The 3,190-nt window shown below is 40.7% G+C and overlaps 1 pseudogene; it reads left to right on the plus strand.

Annotated features, from left to right (window-relative positions):
- The first annotated feature begins 1,193 nt into the window (after window positions 1–1,193).
- Window positions 1,194–2,569, plus strand: LOC105486120 (tubulin alpha-4A chain pseudogene; annotated as a pseudogene).
- The last annotated feature ends 621 nt before the right edge of the window (window positions 2,570–3,190 follow it).

The following is a 3,190-nucleotide window of genomic DNA, read 5'->3' on the forward strand; positions in this document are numbered from 1 at the left end:
TTAAAACAATGGTCATATCCTGTTTTTTCTCTGTATGAAACCAGCAAATGACTTCCTATCTCTCACAGAAGCCTAAATTCTAACAATGGCTGACAGCTTGTAGGTCATCTGCCTCTTCCACTTACCTATCCAAACTCATCTCCTACAGCTTTTCATCTTATTCACCCTTCACCAGGTGCACTGGCCTTCTCTCTGCCTATAATACGCCAATATGCTTCTGCCTTGGAGCTTTGGTATACATTGTTGTAACCCTGTTGTCCCAGATAGCTGCACGGGTCACTCCCTCACTTTTATCACTCCAGATTTTTACTCAAATATGACCTACTCAGCAAACCTTTCCTAGTCACCCTACATAAACTTGCATCCACAAGCACTCACTCCTGCTCTGCTTTTACTCCTTAATATTTATCATTACCTCACATATAGTTTCTTACTTGTTTAGATTGTTTATGTCTCACCTCATAAAATAGAAGTATGAAGGCAAAAATTTGGTCTATATTTTTCACTGTTGTAGGCCCATCATTCAGCACAGTTCTTGTACATAGTTGGTGCTTGATAATTATTTGCTGAATGAATGAACTTGTTGAATGAGGAATTAATCTTCCTCATTTGGTGAATTAGGGTCTTTGTTTTCTTCAGACTTTCAAAATAACAACAAGCCAGATATAAAATGGACCAAACTATCATTCATTGTCTTAGGTGCTGAGTAAAAGGTCAAAGGTAGGCATAAAAGAAACAGTAGAAATATGGAAATTGGTCATGAAGATATAATATCATGTTAAATAATATTTTTATCAATTTAGCCCTTAATAATTTGCAAATAAATTTTATATGCATATTAAATTTAAATTTACCATTCTAAGATGTGCAGGAAAATATATTATTTCCTTTTCGTAAATAAAAAAACAAAAATTTAGAGAAATTAGATAATTTGTCCAGAATCACACTACTAATACATAGCAGAGCTAAAATGAAGTCTTAGGATACACTTATCTTAAGGCTGAATCAGTGTTTCTTTCACTTTTCTCCCACATACATTTGAAATGCACATTTTAACACCAATGTTTTAGTGTCAGGAAAATTAAAACTTTTTAAATCAAGACACAAATATCCTTAAAAGGATGGGTTAGTTCTCACTGAAACCCATCACCCTGACTCTACATAAGACACACCACTGGGACTCACCATTTGCCATGTGTAAATACATTTCAGTCCATGCGGAGCTGGCGGGTGTCCAGATGGGCAATGCTAACCTGTTGGGAGCTCTACTGCCTGGAACATGAGATTCAAACTGATGGGCAGATGCCCAGCGAAAAGACCACTGGTGAAGTGGATAGTCCACTTTCACCAGCTTCTTCTGTGAAATTAGTGCTAGAAAACATGTGTCCTGGTTGTTTTGTGGATCTGGAGCCTATGGCCATTGATGAAATCTGAAATGGCCTATACTGACAGTTTTTCCACCCAGAGTAGCTCATCACTGTAAAAGGGGATGCTCTCAACAGTGATGTCTGTAGTCACTATACCATTGGCAAAGAGATCAACGACCCAGTGCTGGACTGTATCTGGATGCCGTCGGACCAGTGCACAGGACTTCAGGACTTCCTGGTGTTCCACAGCTTTGGCAGGGCCACTGCCTCTGGCTTTATCTCACTCCTGATGGAGCAGCTTTCTGGTGACAATGGCAAAATCTAAGCTGTAATTCTCCATCTACTCAGCCCTGCAGGTGTCCACAGGCATGGTCGAGCCCTACAACTTCATCTTGACCACTCATTCACACCACCCTAGAGCACTCAGATTGTGCCTTCATGGTGGACGATGAAGCCATCTATGACAATTGCTGCCACAACCTGGACATTGAGTGCCCAACCTACACCAACCTCAACTGCCTCATTAGCAAAGTAATCTCCTCCACCACAGCTTCTCTGCACTTTGACAAGGCCCTCAACATGGACCTGACAGAGTTTCAGATCAACCTGGTGGCCTGCACTCACATCTACATCCCCCTGGTCACCTATGTGCCAGTCATCTCTGCAGAGAAGGTATACCACAGCAGCTGTTTTTGGCAGGGATCGCCAATACATGCTTTGAGCTGGCCAGCCAGATGGCAAAGTGTGATGGTATGACACTTTAGGGTATCTGGCTTACTGGTATGGCAAGTGTATGGCTTACTGCCTGTTGTACCACAGAGATGTACCCAAGGATATCAATGCTACCATTGCCAACATCAATACCAAGTGCGGCATTCAGTTTGTGGACTGCTGCCCCACAGGCCTCAAAGTTGGTATCAACTAAGCACTACCCACTGTGGTGCCTGGAGGTGACCTGGCCAAGGTACAGTGTGACACGTGCATGCTGCGCAACACAACTGCCATCGCCAAGGCCTGGGCCTACCTGGACCACAAGTTCGAGCTGATGTATGTCAAGAGAGTGTTTGTACACTGGGAAGCTGGTGAGGGCATGAAGGACGGTGAGTTCTCCAAGGCTCCGGGAGGATATCGCTGCCCTGGAGAAGGATTAGGAGGAAATAGGCACTGACTCCTATGAGGATGAGAATGAGGGAGAAGAATAGAACAGCTGCCTGGAGCCTATTCATTATGTTTATTGCAAAATCCTTTGGAAATAAACAGTCTCCTTGCATGGTTTAAATAAATAAATAAATAAAATAAAATAAAATACAAGGATTTAGTATCTTCAGCAAACCAGAACTTAATACCCAAAAGGATAGATATACATTTTAAAATATTTTGTAGTTTGCATTGTTTTACACAGAGAAAGCATAGGAAAATATGTAGATTTTGCAAAGGGTAATTGATGGGCCTTTTTTTTTTTCATGTTGCTTTTAGGAACGTGTGGGCAAACAGCCTTTCTCTAGTGAAAAAAAAATGCAGACAATTGCTACATTAATTGCCACATCCAGAACATGAAATCTGAAAACAAAATAACATAAAATTGTATCACACAACAGTTAAAGAAGCTGAGTATGCAGCTCCATATATGCTTACTATAAAGAGAATATTTTTGCAAATTAAAAATATGCGAATAATTGTCATGAAGAAGTAATTGCTTTTAAAGATAAAATAATTGGAGGCTGGTTTTGCTCTCAACTTATTCAGAACCTTGTTTGTGCTAAGGATCAGAGCTTAGCAATGTTTTTGAACCTTTGCTCTTTCCCTATACCTCTAAAATGTTG

This window comes from Macaca nemestrina, chromosome 3 (assembly GCF_043159975.1).
Source record: "Macaca nemestrina isolate mMacNem1 chromosome 3, mMacNem.hap1, whole genome shotgun sequence".
NCBI lineage: Eukaryota > Metazoa > Chordata > Mammalia > Primates > Cercopithecidae > Macaca > Macaca nemestrina.